This window comes from Pinus tabuliformis, chromosome 2_2, assembly GCF_031772625.1.
Source record: "Pinus tabuliformis cultivar Carrire ecotype Pingquan chromosome 2_2, CPIR1, whole genome shotgun sequence".
NCBI classification, from domain to species: domain Eukaryota; kingdom Viridiplantae; phylum Streptophyta; class Pinopsida; order Pinales; family Pinaceae; genus Pinus; species Pinus tabuliformis.
Genome location: NC_142300.1, coordinates 1,021,723,577 through 1,021,744,349, shown reverse-complemented (window position 1 = coordinate 1,021,744,349; position 20,773 = coordinate 1,021,723,577).

Sequence of the window (20,773 nt, the reverse complement as noted above, 5' to 3'; positions counted from 1 at the left end):
ACTAAAGAAGTGGAGGCATTATTTAATGTTGGAAGAATTTATTATTTATTCAGATAACCATGCATTACAGTTTATAATGCAGCAACCCAAACTCAGCCAGAGACATGCTAAATGGGTAGAGTATCTTCAAGGCTTTCATTTTGTGTTGAAGCATATAATTGGACAATCAAACAAAGTCGGAGATGCCCTAAGTAGGAGAAGTGTATTGCTGCAAGAAAGTCAAATCCAAGTGTTGGGGTTTGATTTTATTAAGGAATTATATGAGACCAATTCAGATTTTAAGGAGGCATTTGAGGCTTGTAAAAATCCTGTTTTGGCAGATAGGAGCAAGTGGTTGGATTATTTTATACAAGATGGACTGTTATTTAAGAAAAATCAGCTATGCATACCCAACTATTCAATGAGAGAGAATTTAATCAAAGAAAAGCATAATGGAGGACTTGCAAGACGTTTTGGTAGGGAGAAAGCCTTTGAACAGCTCAACAGATTTTACTTCTGGCCGAAAATGAAATCTGAAGTAGAGAAGTATGTAAGAAATTGTAAAGTCTGCCAGTATGCAAAAGGAAGGAGCCAGAACATAGGGTTGTATATACCATTGCCAATTCATATAGGCCTTGGGATATGACAATTATGGATTTTGTGATAGGATTTCCAAAGACTCAAAGAGGCTATGATTCAATTCTTGTTGTAGTGGACAGATTTTCAAAAATGCCACACTTTATTCCACGTTATAAAACTAGTGATGCTTCTCATATTGCTAACTTGTTTCTCAAAGAAATTGTAAGATTACATGGATTGCCCAAAAGCATTATTTCAAAGAGGGATTCAAAGTTCGTTGGACATTTCTGGAGAACACTATGGAAGAAATTGGGAAATAAATTAAGTTTCAATTCTACCTATCATCCACAAACTGATGGACAGTCTGAAGTTGTGAACATAAGTTTAGGAATCTTTTGAGGAGCTTTACTGCAGAACATCCAAAACAATGGGATCAAGTGTTACCACAAGTTGAATATGCATATAATGACTCACCAAATAGGAGCATAGGACAGAGCCCATTCCTGCACCCAAGGGGAATATCTGAATTAAGGAATCTGGGAAAAGAAGAAATGAGAAGTGGGGGGGTGAAGACTTTGCTTCAAGAATGCAGGTGATACATGAGCAGGTGAAACAACAGCTACAAGACAACAACATTCAATATAAAACCAGAGTAGACATGAGGAGAAGAGAAATGAACTTTGAAGTTGGAGACTTGGTTTTAGCACACCTTAGAAAGGAGAGATTTCCAAAGGGAAAGTATAATAAGTTAAAATCCAAGAAAATTGGACCATGCAGGGTATTGAGGAAATTCTCTGCAAATTCTTATGAGATTGAATTACCACCTCGCGTGGGAATATCACCAATTTTTAACGTTGCAGACTTGTACAAGTATGAGAATGAAGCTGCAGATTATACAGCACAGGATCAAGAGACTCTAGGGATTGACTGGGTAAAACAATTACCCAAAGCCAAGGATTTATAGCCAGAAAGAATTATGGATAAGAAAGCGTATACAAAGAAAAGGGGACGAGAATATTTCCAGTATCTGATGAAATGGAATGGACAGCCGATCGCTGAAGCTACTTGGGTTACAGAAGACATTCTACAGAAATTGGGAAAATCTGTAGATGAGCTCATGGACAAGAGCCCATGAGGAATTTTGTCCTTACGAGTCTGATGCGGGAGCATGTGATTCAGAGGGGAAAAATCTTCCAAATTATTCCAAACATCCAAAAAATATCTACAGGAAAGGGAGTGGGGTCCTTAAGCCTGCAATTTCTATGCTTTCTTAGTTAAAAATAGAATAAATTCTAGCAATAAATCATGTTATTTCTAACAGAGCTTTTCAAGCTTTAAATCATTCTGTAAAGTATGTTTTTCTCTGTATCAGATAAGGACCGAGAGGGCCTATCCTTAGTTATAAATAAAAAGGCAGCAAAGCTCTTAAAGGAGGAGGAGGGAGTGAGCGCCATAGTATTATTTTGAAAAAGAATTTGTTCTCTCGGTGTCTCTTATTAATTTCTTTGTCATATGCATGCATAGATTATTAGATAGTGTCGACGGTGTTGAATGGTTCTAATTCCTCACTCTGCAATTACTAAATCATTTTCCTTTTTGTTTTATGTTTATACAGGCTTTGAATTTCAATTGCGCATGTCTCTCTGTTTATCCTAAGAACTCTTGCAAATGCCCATTAAGTGGTTGTAGTGTAATAGAGACTGTATAACTTGAAGTTCTTGCAATATTCGTTCGAGACCATATTGGCATCGAGAGGCTCATTGGAACTGTTAGTTGTATGGCCGATTTACAAAGCCTTCCATCCGAAAAGAGCCATAGCGTGACAAAGGGCCGAGTTCCGGATTTGGGAGCCGTACTAATATAAACTGCGACATATATATATCGCCAGGTCTGTCATTTCAGAGGTGGAGAGTTATTACTTGAGTCGAACAACGAATTTGGAGCTGAACTAATATAAATTGCAATATATCCATATCGCTGAGTCCGCCATTTCGAAGGCGGGAAGAGTTAATTGAATCGACCACTGAATAGTGGAACTGGCGAATTGTTAAAGGTTGCATATAAGCGTATAAGGTCCATTGATTTGGAGGGAATAAGATCATTGTTTGAGCAGGCGGAGGTATATAGATGACTTATATATATATTGACCCTAAAATGGTATAGAGAGCAGAGATATATATAGATGTTGGTCCATAATATAAGAGCTTTTGTCCATAGCTTATAACCGTCGCCGATATCAAAGAGGAAGAGAGGAGCATACCGTGGGTATATATAACGCAGATATATATGTGTATTGTGTGCGTAAGTCCACTAATGGGGTATTTATTTTAAGAATTCCCTGAAGAGTCATAGTTTATTAAGAAAGCCTGATAGTGGGGTTTTCAAAAGAAATGAAATATCAATTTAATGACTGATTCGCCTAGAACAGAAAAAAAGGAAATTGATCAAGACAATGAAGAACTTGCAGGTAGATTAGTGAGATTGTCTCTAGTGCCTGCAGCCTTGCCATCAGAATGAAGAAAGTGGGAAGCAAAAAAATAATCAACATAGTGCTCATGATGTTGAAAAAAGTATAGAGATGGAAATAGGAGGAGAAGGAGGAGAGGAAGAAGTTATCATACCAGGTACATAATTGTTTTAGTTTTTGCTCTTGATAATTTTTCAATTTATTTAATTACCTTATTCATAACATTTTTGGATGACTATTACAGGGAATTATGAGATGAATGGAATTAATCAAGGCAATGACCATGGAACGATGGAGATAGAAATGGGTATTAATCAACATAACTCTATCATTTTTATTTATTTTATTATTATTCTAAATTATTATTTTTGTTATGGTGATTCATATCATTTCGTATGTTGATTGTAGTTGGAAATAAAGAGAATGAATATAATGACCAGGGGAATTTCCCACAAAACTACAATCAAGACCAAAATATTATTATGGACAATTATAAATGATTCTTCTTTTGTATAGCTATTTAATGAATTTTTTTCATCATCACAATTTATAAAAAAAAATTATGTTTATTATAGCGAAAAGCAAGGAGGATGAAGACGTTGATCAAATGAAAGTTAAACAAAACTTTAATCAAGAACAAAATATAACATCAGGTACTTATAACTTGTCCACTTGTTTTCCTTATTATTTAATGAGTCTATTCATTTTTACAATTCAAAATATTTATATGTTTAATTTGGAGACAACTAAAGGTAACAAAGATGATGATGAGGTGCAATGTGACAAATACGAAGATAATGTCATATCGGATACTTATAACTTGTCTTATTGTTTATCTTATTATTCTTCAAACTCTAATTCTTGTAACTACCATAACGTTGTATATTTTTATTATAGGAACAAATAAAAAGGATAAAATTAACAATCAAAATAATGTTAAAGGTGTGTGTGTGTGTGTGTGCGTGTTTTTCTTTTTAAAGGGTGCATTACTAATGTTTTTCTTGGTATTGGTATTTGATTGAAGGTTTAATAGGAAGTACAATTGGTATTTGATTGAAGGCTTAATATGTTTACTCCAGGTTCTATCAAGATGATAAAAGAAATTATTGTTTCATCTATAAAATGTGTGAAAACCTCTCAAGGTAAGTCTATCATTTCAACAATTTTTTTAGTAATTTTTGTAACATGAATAAAATGGTTTAACTAGATTATTTTCCATTGTGTTGTAACCAAAATAACTGAAAAGAAACTAGTTATTTTTGAACTAAAGGACATTTTTTATCATAGCATCGATGGTGAAGCAACAGAGAAAGGGCATATTGAGAAAATGGGAGCTGATGCTCATTACAAAATAGAGAAAAAATTATTTTGGATTCATCCACATGCAAAATCATTTTTTGAGATGTGTTTCAAAAATGAATCTCTTGACATTGCAATTTGGACGATACCTTTGAAACAAAGCACAACAAGATTTCTAAAAATGTTGGTTCCATAAACATTACAAGATAAACTTTTTTTTAAGTGGACTGCTTTAGACTGTAAACCAAAAAAGGGACATAAGGTCATTGACAATCCAACGAAAGTTATACACACTAAATAATTGAAAAAAGTGTGGGAAATGCATACCCAATATGACACAAACAATACTATTATAGTGGATTGTTTAATTGAGAGAGTAAAAGAGAATCCAAAAGAAAATGTGATTCTTTCCCCTCCATTCATTGGAGCAAATCAAGGGAACAATTGGTTGATCAATGGGCTATGGAGAATATTACATAAACTCAACAAGGCTACATATGTGCAAGCTATTTTGAAGGATGTTCAATTACATTAGAAGTACCTTAAGATTATTGATGTCTATTCCATGCTATTATATGTATGACATCATGAATTATTATTTTTATTTCAGAACACTAATAAAATAATTGTTGATTTGGTTTTTCAATACCAAAAAAAAAAATATTTTTATTTTCTTTATTTTTGTTGAGATGAATGGTCATTTAATGTTTTCATATCAAAATTTCCCATGCTATATTTTTTTTTACACTGGATTACATTGTATGTAAAATTAATAGGTAACTGGTCTATTTTTTTTAATTAGATCATTACAATTATTTTCTTTAAATGTGGTTTAAGTTATTGTTATATCTCTTATAAATTAGTAATGTGAAGGATGACCCATTGGATTCTTATAACCTTTTTTATTCCATATGAGTTGAAAAACTATATTAAGTTGTATGTATCACCAACAATAAACATACAATTTGTACTAAAAGAAGCACCAAAAGAAACTAAGGTAGAAACTCTATAAATTAACATACAATTAATTAGGTTTGAAATTTAAAAATTGGATTACATGGTATGTGAAAAATGGTATATAATTAGTGTGCTTATTTGCGCTAGACCATTTTAATTATATTTTTCAATTGCAAATAATAAATAATTATAAGTCTTAAAATCATTGATTTAAATGGTGGGTCAATGCATTCTTATAAGGCTTTTATTCCATACAAATTAAATAAAGGTATTAGGTTGTATGTATAAAGTAAACATATTATTTCTTTGTTCATTTTAATGGGGAAACTGTATTTGTATTTACTGATACTATGAACTCATTGTAAAATTACCTTAGCATACAAATGGAAATAATTCATAATAAATATTAACATCACTTTAAAATGAGAGGTTTTTATGTCCTTAAGCAATGAAGTGTTGAAGTGAAGATATGTTAATACCATCCATGTGGTTACAGTGCAGATGTGGATGGGCAATACTACAAGTCAGAAGATGTTGTTGATATTTGAAATGGAAGGAGTATTCTTCCAATCATACACCAAAGATGAAAAAAAAATTCATATCCAAAGAGAACCAGATTGTAGTTTGGTGATAGGTCCCTTTTTTCAAGGCCTTTTCAGTCAAAAGTATTAAAATGTTCCTTAAGAAATTATGATGTCACAATATGGACATTAAATTTCATTGACAAGTACATACGAAAAGTACTTGAAAAATCAAATATTGATATAGAGGAATTTAAATTTGCATGGGACACGTCTCATTGTCATTTGAAAATAAAATTGGAAGCAGGGAGAACCAGACAATTTTATGAGAAAAAGTTGATTGATGTGTGGTCCCAATAAGGATATAATAATGAAGAATCAAATGTATTGCTAATAGATACAAAAAAGCATACTTCTCAATTCATCAGATATCAATCAGACCACATCTTGATAAAATCATATAAAGGAAAAGAGCAAGATATGTGGCTTTTGCAAGTTTTATTCCCCTTTCTTAAGACACTTCATCGTATCAAACAAAAACATGAGTACATTTGAATGTTCAATAGAACATGTACTTCATTGTAGTTGATGGAGATACTTTCCTTTATAAATTTCTTGAAAAGTACATTCGAATTTTTCAATACATTTTGGACATAGATTTTGTTGAATCAATTTGTATGATTTTATATTTTTTGAAATATATGGGATACCAATTATATTAATATGTATATTTCTTATTATTTATAATTGTTTTTGCAATGACTTTGTTGTATCCATTTTTTTTTTCTAAGATGTGTATGCACGTGTGCGTGTGTTCTTAAATGAATTGTTTCCCATTAAAATTATCTTACATGAACCATCGAGGCATGTTATTTTTAATGACTTATGTTTACTTATATGTATCAATAATCATATATAAATGTGAAATATAAGTTTTGAAATAGAACTCCTTTCAAACAAAGGTGCTATTCTTACTAAAGAAATTATAATAATTTACTTGATAAATGTTATGTGCATTATTCACTATTCAAAATGCATTATTCACTATTAAGGCTAATGAGAAATGTGTCATAGATAAATGGTTTGATCTTTTTGAAGCATAAGATATGTCATTTCTCACTCGATAGTTTTCATAAATTTATATGCTTAAAACAACTAATGGTTGTAACTGCAATCATATCATATTGAAAATAAACAAGGCACAAAGTCAGTTATTCATTGTTTACATATAAAATGCAATAATATAAGTGCATAAATGTGACATGTAATTTTTGAGATAAAAAATATATTTTAAATAATTTTGCATTTCTTAAAAAAACATATACATGATGATAATTATTGATAAGTGGATTATGAAGGTTTGATTAGACACTATCACAAATGAATTATGTCATTGAACTTTTTGAACTGTAAGGCATCTAATTTCATTATTTAAAGTCATTTTTTTGTAAATTTTCATTTTAAATAAATTGAAATCATATCACTTGAGTTAGAATTATATTATTGACTTGTACTTAGTTATCTCCATCAATATGAGTATATTATGATGCATTTTTTCGAAAAATATGTCTTTTAATTTCTTGATAATAAGTATTAAGTGGACTATTTAGGCTTAATGGGTGATCGCTCATAAGTGAATACTACTCGTTAAATTGTAGGGAATTCAATTTTTAACCCATATTTTTTTTTCATATATTCTTAAATCAACTATTTGTATATGTAATCATCTCATCTCATTTAATTTAATAAGGAACCCATTTATTGACTTTTATTTTTCTATCATGGAATTTATTAAGATTGTGTTAATCTCATATTGTATTGTTTTGACACAAAACTCCATGAAAAACAAAATTCTCTTCTTAATAAAACATGGAATAATTAATTAATGTGTTAAGCGGACCATCTAGACTCATTAAAGAGATGGGCAAAAAATGGTTGTATTTAAACTTTTTGTACCATAAGACATTGATTTTCTAATCCATATTAGCATTCTTTCATTTTCATTTCTTAAATATTTTATTTTTGGTTTAAATAATTTCGTAGAATCCAATATGAGTTTAAGAATTCTATTTGGCTATATGCATCGATAGAAGTTCATAAATGTGATGCATTTTTTAAATGTAACTCTTAATGTAAGTAAATATATATATTTTACAAAACAAATTATGATTAATTGATAATGAGTTTTAAGTGGTCTATATAAAGACATATATCTAAGTGTGTAAATGTGACACTTTTTTTTTTAAATAAAACCCCATGTAATATGAAATGTTTTTCCCAACAACACATGGAATAATTAATTGGTAATGAATGTTAAGTAGATTGCTAAAGTTATTTCAAGGTACACGTCATAAATAAATGTATTTAAACTTTATGCAACATATGGTATTTGATTTTCCAACCTTTATTAACATTTCATAAATTTCAATTCTTAAATAAATTATTTGTAATTGAAATAATCTCATAGAAACCAACAAGACGAGTATGTATTAAATTATATTCATTATGTATGTATGTATAAATGGAATTTATTTTTGAAATAAAGATCTCAATGTAAGTAAAAAATATATATTTTTAGAAAATTAATAATTTAAAATCAATTATTTATGAGTTCTAAATGGTTTATTCTATTTCGAATTGACAATTTTATGCATAATTAAATCAATTATTCATATATGCAATCATTTCATATAAGTCAAGAAGTCAAGAAACCATTAATTGATTTTTATTTAAATATAATGTGGTTTAATATGAATGTATAAATGTGAAATTGCTATTTCTAGAATAAAAAACCATGTAAAGAAAATGAATTTTCTAATAATACATGGATTAATGACTTCACCAGGAGCATTAAATACACTATTTAAGCTCATTCAAGAGATGGACCATAAATGGATGCCTTTAAACTTTTTTCACCATATGACATTCTTTTCCAATCAATATTAACATTTTGTAGATTTCAATTCTTAAATAATCTATTTGTACTTAAAATAATCTCATAGAATCCAACAAGACTCAAAAGTTCTTTATTGAATTTCATTTAGTTATATGTATTCATATAAGTTTATAATTGTAATTTATTTTTGAAATAAAGCTATTAATGTAAGTAAAGATATATCTTATACAAAACTAATTACAATTAATTGATAATAAACTTTAAGTGGTTTATTCAGATTACATGAAAAATCAAGTGTCATAGATGAATGCCTTTTAATACATATTTAATATTCAAAATCAATATCTTAATAATAATTTATTTGTATTTACATTAAGTATTTAATAATTAAAGAACACGTGGACTTATATAAATTTCAACTAAAATACATGAGTTATGTTTCACACTTATTTCTTCCCCATTAAAAATGCTTATCATTTTCTCCTCTTAGTGAAAGTAATGGTCAATCATGATTTTCCATAAAGTTGGCTGACACTAAAATTACATCGAGACTATTACTGGTTTTGACAATGTTGACAAGGAGAGAACAATATCCACACTACCATGAACTATGATAATATTTGAAAACCCTTGCATCCACTACTTACAAGAAATCACCACTAAAGTTTCTTGTTTACTCCAATTTGTGACATTTTCCATCATAATGGAATGACTGGAATACCCATTTAAGAACTCTCATTTGATTTTCTTAGATTTGAGTGGAGATAGATCAATGGTGCCTAACTTTCTTGAAATACCTAGATCAAGAATGTATAACTTTTATAGTGGATGTCTGCATGCCATGAAGATGAACGATGACCCTCTTATTAGTGGTTCATAAAGGTACATAGGGATCATAGGAAATTGAGCACAAGAACATTTTACTAAGGTATTAGTAGACTAGTTTCAAAGAAATGCAAGGGACATTTGTCATTGTCATTTACAATAAGATCTTCACATCACCATCATTCAATCAACAAATCCCCTGTAGGTTGGGGGAAAGGGGGTTAGAGTTTCCATACTAATATGATTTAGCTTAAATCAATTTCTTCTAACAGTTTGATTTCACACTCCTTTTGCGTATTCATACTATTGTACATAACAACCCCATGTTTGACCTATTCATGATCTCTAATTGGTTTGAAATTACTAAAATTATTTTAATATTGAACCAAGTTAATATGATGATTTACAAAAGAATGAATTTTTTTGAAGGCCTTGTCATAAAATACTTGCAAACAAAGGTGCTATTCTTACTAAAGAAATTATAATAATTTACTTGATAAATGTTATGTGCACTATTCACTATTTAGAATGCATAATTCACTGGTAAGGCTAATGAGAAATGTGTCATAGGTAAATGATTTGATATTTTTGAAGCATAAGATATGCGATTTCTCAATCAAAATTTTTCATTAATTTATATGCTTGAATCAATTAATGGTTGCAATTGTAATCATATCATATTGAAAATAATACAAGGTACAAAGTGAGTTATTCATTTTTTACATATAAAATGCACTAATATGAGTGCATAAATGTGATATGTAATTTTTGAGATAAAAAAGTATTATAAATAATTTTGCATTTCTTAAAAAAACATATATATGCTGGTAATAATTGATAAGTGGATTATCAAGGTTTGGTTAGAGACAATCATGGATGAATTATTACATTGAACTTTTTGAATTGTAAGGCATCTAATTTCATTATTTAAAGTCATTTTTTTGTAAATTTGTATTTTAAATAAACTGAAATCATCACTTGAGCTAGAATTATATTATTGACCTGTACTTAGTTATGTCCATTAATATGAGTATATAAATGTGATTTATAATATCCATACCTTATGATGCATTTTTTCGAAAAATAAGTCTTTTAATTTCTTGATAATAAGTATTGAGTTGACTATTTAGGCTAATGGGTGATGGCTCATAAGTGAATTCTACTCGTTAAATTGTAGGGTATTCAATTTTTAACGCATAATTTTTTTTTTTCATATATTCTTAAATCAACTTTTTGTATATGAAATCATCTCATCTCATTTAATTTAATAAGGAATCCATTTATTGACTTTTATTTGTCTATCACGTAATTTATTAAGACTATATTAATCTCATATGGTATTGCTTTGAAACAAAACTCTATGCAAAAAAAAAATTCTCTTCTTAATAAAACATGGAATAATTAATTAACAAATTATGTGTTAAGTGGACCATCTAGACTCATTAAAGAGATGGGTCAAAAATGGTTGTATTTAAAATTTTTGCACCATAGGACATTGATTTCCCAATCCATATTAGCGTTTTGTCATTTTCAATTCTTAAATAGTTTATTTGTGGTTTAAATAATTTCATTATTAGAATCCAATATGACTTGAAGACAAAATCACTGCTTATACTAGGCATGAAAGGGAAGTTATTTATTGAATTTCATTTAGTTATATGTCTTCATATAAGTTTATAAATGTAATTTATTTTTGATTTCACACTCGTATTGTGTATTGATACTATTGTACATAACAACCCCATGTTTGACCCATTCATGATTTCTAATTAGTTTGAGATTACTAAAATTATTTTAATGTTGAATCAAGTTAATATGGAACTTTACAAAAGAATGAATGTTGTTGAAGGCCTTGTAATAAAAAAATTCCAACTTTAATGAAATATGTGTTATATATAGAAATAAAACACTCATTCCCATAAAAAGAGAGCAAAATGAACTTCAAGAATTCATTGAGAGAAGAGGTTTCTCTTAGCCTTCCTGAAGCAAAACCTACATGATATTATCAACATCTACAATGCAGGAAACCTACAGGAAGCCTGCAGGATACAGAGGAACTCGTTATGAAACCAGCTCACAAAAATATAGAAGAGATAGATCAACGCCTTAGAATTCAGCCCCTTCGAGGGGGCAACCTCCTTTACATTACATAAATGAACAATTCTTGGATGATACAAAAGAAAAGACCTCCTTTCTATATATAGGAGTCTAAGGGGTCATAACATAAGCAGAGTCGACATAACAATAATAATGCAATGGCACAACAATAACAATAGTGGGCTTCTATGGGGCACAATAGTAACAATATGGGCACTACATGGGTACATCAATATAATATGTGGGTTGTACTAATAACAATACGGGGTTACGCTAGTAGTATAGGGGCCTAACATGCCCCTCTCCTTCAAAAAGTGTTATCCTCAACGCTTGAGTAGTTCTTGATGCTTTTGTATAAAATTCTTGTCCTCCCATGAAATCCTCAGCGGATAAGTTCTTCCACTTGATGAGATACTCTGGAATTGATCGATTTCGTAGCTATCTGGTTCTTGTTTCTGTGACTTCTCTAGGTTCCAATATGATTTTTCCTTCCGCTTCAATTTCCAGCAATATTGTTTGAATTGGAATCTTTTGCAACTTTTGAATAAGTGGCCATACAACATCATCCTTCATCCATTCATCCCTTGCTTCATTTATCCAATCTGGTTGGATAATAGAAATAGCACAAAACAATGCTTCCACATCCTCATCCTTGAAGGGTCTTCCCATTTGGTAAGGTCACCATTTTTTAAGTGCATGTATTATTGCCAACATTTCCTTCTTAGAAATAGCTTGCTTGAGATGTAGCAATAAAAATACCCAATCACCTACATCAAAATATTTTTCACTACGATGTTGATCTACCTGTTGTTTCGTTTGATTTTGCACCGAAGTGGCATTATCTTTTAAAATTTGGAGAACTTGTTGTTGATGCTCGATGTGATATTTCACTGCTTGAACCTTTTTCTTCTTGATATGTCCTTCTATCTTTAGAGTTTCAGGAGTGATAATTTCTTCCAATCCTTTACATGATATGGTCGGATTCATTTCTTGATGCTCGATGTGATCTTTCACTTCTTGAACATTTTTCTTCGTGATATGTCCTTCTATCTTGATAGTTTGAGGAGTGGTAATTTCGACCAATGAATTACAAGATATGGTTGGATTCGTTTCTTCTTTCTCGATGTGATATTTCACTTCTTGCACCTTTTTTCTTCTTGATATGTCCTTCTATCTTGAGAGTTTGAGGAGTGGTAATCCTTGCCAATACTTTACAAGATATGGTCTGATTCATTTCTTCTTTCTCTGGGGCGGGGTCCTGGCATATATCTTCTTCTTTTGTTATTTTTTGATCATTTTCTTCCTCCTCTTCATATTCTATGTAAAATAATTTCTTCTTAGCACACTTATGACCTTTAGTGCATTTCCTATTACAATTGTAACAAAGCCTTTTATCTCTTTTTTCTTCCAATTGTTGTGGTGTAACCATTGTAGGTTGTGGAAGGCTAGGAGAAAAACACTTCCATATTTATAGTTGTGAGGGTTATGCTTCATGGTTTCCATAATTTTTCTTTTCACTATGTCACAAAGCCCTTTTACTCTTTCCAATTGTTGTAGTGTTGCTCTTTGTATCCTCATAATGTGGTATCATTTCCTCCATGAAGATTAACCATGTAACAAGTTGTTTACGAGAACAAAGCCCTTCATACCACAACAATTGATCCGGTTCTAAATATGAAGATGCAATGCATATGTTTTGTAACAGTGGTACACCATGTAGATCAAAATATTGCTCCATCTGAAGTATCCAATCTACCAGATCCTTGCCATCAAACTTCCTCATCTTGTTTTTTCTTTATTTTAGCTGCTCGATCTTGAAACGACTATAACTCTGTACTTGTGGACCTTTGAGTTCTAAAATTGTGGCCTTTAGTAGCCCTCTGTGTCCTCTTTCCAATCCCTCTAGTCTGATCCAAATTGAATTCTCCAAGAAAGCGTTATGCACAATCTCCCAAGATGACTTGATTATAAAACTTTTTAGAAGAGAGAACTTGTATGAAGTGCCACGTGTCAATGTTTCGACCTCTTCCTCTAAAAAATATCTACAAGAAACTAAAGTATGTCCTCTTTTTGTACCTTCTTACGAAATTTCAATTCGATGCTCAGAGAGAATTTTATGACGATTTTCCCCAGGTTAGCTGTTTGGAATGTAATTCAGGAGTCTACAAAAAGACCAACTTCTTCATATCATATCTCCACAAATATAGTGCGAAAAGCTTTGAAATTTGGACCCGAGGTTTAGCGTGATTTCTTCTCAAATGGGTTTTTCTTAGCATCTGAAATGTTGCAGAATAAAAGTTATAGCTAAAATTCCACGATGGCCTATTTGGAGTAGCGAAACCCTAGAATCCAAAGCTCTGATACCAAATGTTATGAAACCAGCTCACAAAAAGATAGGAAATATAGATCAATGCCTTATAATTCAGCCTCTTGGAGGTGGAAACCTCCTTTACATTAAATAAATGACATTTCTTGGATGATACAAAAGAAAAGACATCCTTTCTCTATATAGGAGTCTAAGGGGTCATAACATAATCAATGCCGACATAACAATAATAATGTAAGGGGACAATAATAACAATAGTGGGCTTATATGGGGCACAATAGTAACAATATGGGCACTACATGGGTACATCAATATAATAATTCGGTTTTACTAATAACAATAAGGGGTTACACTAGTAGTATAGGGACCTAACAGAATCAACCTACAGAGTTGTCAGTGGGCACTAAGGGAGGTGAAATTAAGGGTTATCCTCACGAGAACATGACAAAGTGAGGTAGGAGCTATACCTTCCATATTTTCCATTTGAAAAAAATAAGAAAAGGAAATCCTCTATTTGATTATGAAATTGCAGTGCATCTCATGATAGGATAATTGCATTGCATGTCACTAAGAGTTAACATTGAAAACTCCCCACCTATTAGAATTCTTGAATTGTATCCAAACAAGCCTCTACAATTACTAGGGAAATATGACAGCAGGTTTCAACAAGAGAGAACCCACAAACACAATAAGGATCCACCAACATCCTCCTGTAGTGGAAATTTTGACAAGGCACAAATGGATGGGGTTCTTTGAGAGGATGAGAGGATACAACGATGATGTGGCCAAAGAATTTTCCCTCTCACTTATACCCCTCACCAAGACCAGTTCCACTCTTGTGGTGAAAGGCATATCATTAGCAATTACCCCTGAAGTTATAGGAAAAATCACTACACTCCCTTTAGGGTTACCATGGAGAAAATAAGAGAAGGGTAAGAACACCCTTGCAAAGAAAATATTATTTTTGGAAGGAGAAGAGCCATTGGAGGAAAAAAAATTGGGTTAGGAGGGAGATCATTCCATACCATTGGAATGAAGTTAGTTATTGTTATATCTCCAAATATCACCCTTGGTATTTGTGATGCTTGGTTTATGGCCTAGGGCAACCCCACCTTTGAGACTTGGTCTAAATATTTTAAAAACAATGTTTTACACCTTGTACGCCACTTTGCCATGTGATAAAAGTGTGTACACGTAGGTTCGTCAATACTCAACCCACGTATATGTGTTAAAACAGTTTAAAAAAATAAATTTCTTTAACTATGGGCAAATTTCATGGGTTTTACTTGTTGATTACCTCCTAGTTCCCATGGCCCAACTATTTCCCAACTAAAAAATTAATTGGGAGAAGTATAAAAAGACTTCTATGGGAAGGCCTTAAGGAGGAGAGAAGAGATATAATTAATATACTGAGATTATCTTCTAACCAAGTCTGAAGTATCCCTATGCTTCAAGCACTTCCCCAAGTTCAGGAAACCCTTGTTTCCTTCAGTGTCGATATTCTCCCACTTGCTTGAGATATCATGCTATTGGTTATAGAAGGAGGTTGTTGAAGACTAGGATTGGATGGACTTGGAGGATGGTTCTGCTTGGAGCCGGAAGAAGAATACTGAAGTGAACTCTTTCCATGTTTATTATAGTTTTCTACAATAAAAAGAAATGTTGTCTTGTTCCTGAGATTGACTTTGTTTATGCATGAAATGTTGTTGTTGTAATTTATGTATGAATGATTATTTTGATGTATAACTAACCATTCTCCTATATGATATAAAGTTGTTTTCATTAAAATAATTTACTTATATGCTTCTATGCATGCTCGGACTCATTGATTTACATATTCAAAGATCATGAAGAGTTGAAGAGGGTTTGAACCCTGCTGGAACTACCCAAACGAATGACACCCGGGTATGTTCATATATACATAGTTTTTTTATTTAAGCATGTTGCCTAAGTTGTATGCATATTTCTTGTTGTTGATTACTCTTGTTCTATTGGGGTTTTGATCCAAGGCCCTAGGGTTCTTATTCCCGTAACAATTATCACCTCATTAAATACATTTCATGTGAAGGGAGATAGAGTGTAGTGTATGGATACACTTCAGACTCCTCCAAGAAATGAGATTTGGTGAGAACACACCTAATCGAAATATATTGAGTATACCCTATTTTATTCTATAATCAGTGGTAAAAATGAGCATCAAAGTACAGGAGGGAAAACATCAGCAGTTATCCCATCATGGCTTTATCAAACTCATCCTTGAAGATGCTCTACAAAACATAAGACTCCATATTTCATGGACAACATTTACAGACATGCGGGAGAAGGAGAAATTTAGGATATTGAATATGACATAAGAAAATTCAGGAGGATATTGTACAAGAAACAAAGGAAGAAAATGAGGAAGAGACAGAGGAGGAAACTAAAAAAGAAACGGATGAACAGATTGAATAAATAGTTGATAAAAAGAAGAGGAAGGAGGAGACAAAGAAAAGGACGAGAAAGAGAATGGCAAAGAGGAAATAGGACAGAAGGATGAAAAAAGGTCTACAGTCCATGATATAGACGAAGAAGGTGTTAGCCTCCTATTGCAACAGGGTATCATCTTTCATGATTGCATTTTTGCATGCCAAATATTTCATACTTTTCAAGCTGCAGTGTTCCATATTTCCAAAACAGACCAAAGAAGAAAGCCATGAAGTGTGCTGGTCCAAATGCCACTGTTGATTCCATTTTTGAGGAGTTGTCCCAGTTTTGAAGGATTTTCATTTAAGGGAGGTCCAAACAGTCTAATCTTGGTCTCCCTAAGTTTCAATTTCCTATTGTAGAATATAGAGAATGCATCTGTCCAAACAGTTTAACCTTGGCAGATTTTGTACACAACTAGAGAATCAAAGGGACCCAACTGTTTAATCTGGGCCCTGGCATAAATAAGTGCAGATTTAGATAGGAAACATTCAAAAGAAAAATGGTAATTCTCGGTCTTCAAGTCTAAGTGCACCCTAATAAAAAAAGAAGAAAAAATGTTAGGAAATTAGGATGGGTAGGTAGCTGTGGTTGCAGAAAGGTGATTTATGATCAATTTTGTGTTTCAAACTGTTTTATCTTTACAGATCACATTGCAGGAAGTTTTCATTCAGAAAGAGATCAAAGCTAGACATCACTAACTTCCCCTTCTTCTAATTCCCCAAGTCACTTACTAAATCCCCAAAGAGGACAAGATCTACTTGAGCTTCTTAGTTTCATCATCATCCATATTAGTTGCCTTGGCGAAGATCTGCTTCACTCAAGGATCTCATTTCTCTACAAGTTCTTTTCCCCAAAATTTAGCCTAAGGTCCCTGACCTTAGCGCTCGCTATCACATTCATATTAACCACTAACGGTATTATATAAATCCCTAGCAGTTGTCCCCTTCCCCTATTAAAACTATGTACATATAAATCCCCTATGTAAATATCCCCTCCCTGGCAATATAGCCATATTTTTCTAAGTCTGGGGAAAAAATGGTCCATCTGGGGTTGTTTTTAGCCCATCCGAGTCATAACAGGGATTAATATAACATTTGGTCAGACTAATAACCTCTTCCCTAGCCCTAAACCCTCAAAAACCCATGTTTTACCCTTCATCCCTAATTCTGAGCTGTAAATATTTTGACCGCGCTCATTTTACATCCATAAACCCCCTTTCCCCGCCCCTAACCCAAATTTTTTATATAAAATATTAGCCCCGCCTGCATTAATCCTCGTAACCCACGTTTCGTAAGTTATAACCCACTGGCGCGAGTATCAAGTTTGGAATATTCCTACGAATATTCCCCATCCTAACTACCCACCACCTCCCGTCTGCTGCCAACCGTTGGATCACCTGCCCCGCAGATCAACGGTGGGCGGGCCGCCCCATCCCCGACCTGCCCGAAGGTTAACGTCCGGGAGATGGGTGGTATTACCGCTGTACCTCCCGCCATACATTACCTTCTGGGCTATGGCGGAGGCCCCACTCATGAAACCACCATCTCCAAAGAGCAGTGCGCCATAATACTGCTTACCACCTCCTGCCCTTTGACGTCACCGCTTACGTCACCCCCTGCCCAGTTAGCACGACACGTCAACCGCCTGCGTTGCCCCCTGCCACCATGTCGCCAAGTCATCTGCCTGTGTGGCCCCTTAACATGTGTCATGCCACGTCACTGTCCGTACATGATGATGTCATGTTGACGTCATCCCGCCATGTCAGCATGATGATGTCATCACTGACGTCGCCCGCCGTACAACGTCACATCATGCTGACGTCATCAACACTTTTTTTGGCGCAAAGGAGCAAAAGTCGCACTTCGGAGCCCCAGAATCCAATTCTGAGGTAGTTTTTGATGAGCGATTTGCACCTATCGCAGTTTTTTTAAGGCCCAAATGGAGAATATTTAGGGAATCTTCAGGGAATCTTTTCATCATACGGCCCCAGGAAGCCCAAAAGGCACAAAAATGACCCATTTTCTTCACAGAGCATACCGAAAGAAGCAAAAGACAGTTCTAGAGGATACAGAGGGTGAACAACGACCATCAATGTGTGATTAGACCCTAAGCACATCAGAAACAGTAGTCCAGATTTTGTCAAAGAGTATCAGAAGGAAGAAAAGACGCCAAAGAGTATCAGGAAAGATTTTTTTTAGGGGCTCGAAGCACCTATACATTAATGAAGCCCCCAGAAAGTCAAATCAGGCATCATCCGCCCATCCTTGCCTTCAAATCACAATTAAGGCATTCAAAGCCACAGGACAGCAAAGAACGAGAAACCCATGCACATTTATTTCAAAAGCACCTGCACCAAGCCACCAAGGACTACATAAGTTATTCAATTTTGATATGGCCGCCCCAGCGCAGCCTGAGATATTTTCATGCATTTATTTCAAATAGGAGTAGGTAAATTAATTATTCTTTATGACCTGATTAGGTCAAGGTGTAATAAATAACTCTCTAGATAGTGTTTCCCTATATATACCACCCTCAGTATAGTTTTGAGGGTTGGTCGATTGAGAATTTTCACTAGAGACTCGCACTGTATACCTGACTGTTTCTATAACCAAAGATTGCAGAAAGCTTGGAGAGAAGACTGTCCGTGTAAATGAATGTTTTGGAGATATGAAGATGGAATTTTTGTGTTGCAGCCTGAAGCAATAAGTGCATCTTACCCCTGTTTACTGTTATCACTATCTAAATAGCAGGAAGAAAGAATAGCCTAGAATTAGTTTAAATACTCTCTATGCTCAATTTTTGCTATTTCTTTATGTTTTCCTCTGATTGAATTGGTTATGAATATGATTTCCTTCTCGCTCATGTTTACCCCGATTCACCTGTGTTTGCCAATTATCTAGGGATTCTTAACTTCCCCTAGGTAGCGCCTTGTCATTTTCCCTTGTTAAGAATCATTGAGAGATTATTAACTCCCTCTCATTACTTAGCACTTCTTTCCATCCCCTTAAACCTGAAACATTGTTTCATGCTCAGCTATCTTGCTCCATTTTCCCTCACTATTATTAAGGAAAAACAATAGTAATTTTTCTCCTTGACTCCATGCCCAATGGTTTGAAATCCTTAGACTATGCTTTGCCTCTCTACCTGAAATATCCATTTACCCACCAGAAAACAAAACAAAAACCCTATAAACTCGAGACCTAGCCTAAAATCCTTTTCAAACAAAGCTAAATCCAAAAGAGACAGCCCTCTCTGATTGCAGGTTGGCTAGAACCTGCAGTCCAAAGTTGGTCTGTGGTTACCTCGGCCGTATCCTTTTCGAGAGCTTAAGGACAACCTGAGCAATAACAGAAGGATCACCGAGGATATCCCCATAGCATACATAGAAGGAGGCAACAACTACTCTTAATTCCCTATGTACACCTACCAAATCAAAGGGGAAGAGGAAAAGACAAACCCCATTGTACTTTAGGATAAGAAAGAACATTAACATTAGACAAGGGAGAGGTAAAACCCCCACCAAAACTGAAATTGTCATTGATGGTTCACCAAAGAAACAAGAGAAGGCAACCCCTCTAATGAAAAATGGATGTGGAGGATCATGAAAACAAGCTTCTCCAAAGTCTCCAGTTACCTATGTTAGGAGGCTTGTCACAAGGTTAGCCTCATCAAAGGGAAAATTTATCCTACATGAGAGACAGACAGACATACAGGAAGTTGAGGCCATCCTATGAGAAACTCTGGAAAACCTATAGCAAACAAAGAAAAGCGACCAGGAGGGTATCTCTCAACAAGAAACAAAGGAATAAGAAGAAGAAATGAGAGAACCTAGCCCACAGCCAAACATCAACTCCTACTACATGTTCATTGAAGGAGGTAGGGTGCTACGATCTCATTCCCCTATTCCTTGAAATTGAGAGAAAGAGATCAAGGACACATAGATGGATGTGAACTGCCAAATCATAACATGTGGAGGATGTAGGCTACATGGAGGAGAAATTCAAAGATATGGTAAGAAAACTGAGCATCATAACAAACAAACAAGTGATGATGAAATCTCATCTAAGGGCTGAGAACACATGGCTAAGGAAGTAGCTATAGGAAAGGGAAAGCCACTTGGAAACTATGGCTAGTTTGTCCATGGAGGAAATCTAGTGCATGATTCTAGAAAATTCTTATGCCTTGCGCCTCAAGGAAAAATTGCTACAATTACAAATAAATACATTAGCACAAATAGGAACTATGGCCTTCCAAGACTATAGAAAATTCATTGATCTCTGTGATCAAAGCACCTTGAAATATAGAGAAACAAATATCTAAGTTTTAGCTAGACAATTTGGCCTTCACAAATTTAAATGTGC